Source organism: Malurus melanocephalus, unplaced genomic scaffold, assembly GCF_030028575.1.
Source record: "Malurus melanocephalus ecotype Western Australia unplaced genomic scaffold, MMel_1.1 scaffold_1869, whole genome shotgun sequence".
Classification (NCBI taxonomy): Eukaryota; Metazoa; Chordata; class Aves; order Passeriformes; family Maluridae; genus Malurus; species Malurus melanocephalus.
Genome location: NW_026625101.1, coordinates 11,271 through 11,652, shown reverse-complemented (window position 1 = coordinate 11,652; position 382 = coordinate 11,271).

Genomic DNA, 382 nt, shown 5'->3' with positions numbered 1-382 from the left:
GTCCTTCTCAGAACCGGGACAAATCCCTGCCCTTCTCAGAACCGGGATAAATCCCTGCCCTTTTCAGAACCGGGACAAATCCCTGCCCTTTTCAGAACCGGGATAAATTCCTGTCCCTCTCAGAACCAGGACAAATCCCTGCCCTTTTTCAGAACCGGGACAAATCCCTGCCCTTTTTCAGAACCGGGATAAATTCCTGTCCCTCTCAGAACCAGGACAAATCCCTGCCCCTCTCAGAACTGGGACAAATCCCTGCCCGTCTAAAAACTGGGAAAAATCCCTGTCCTTCTCAGAACCGGGACAAATCCCTGCCCCTCTAAAAACTGGGATAAATCTCTGCCTTTCTAAGAACCGGGACAAATCCCAGCCCTTCTCAGAACCA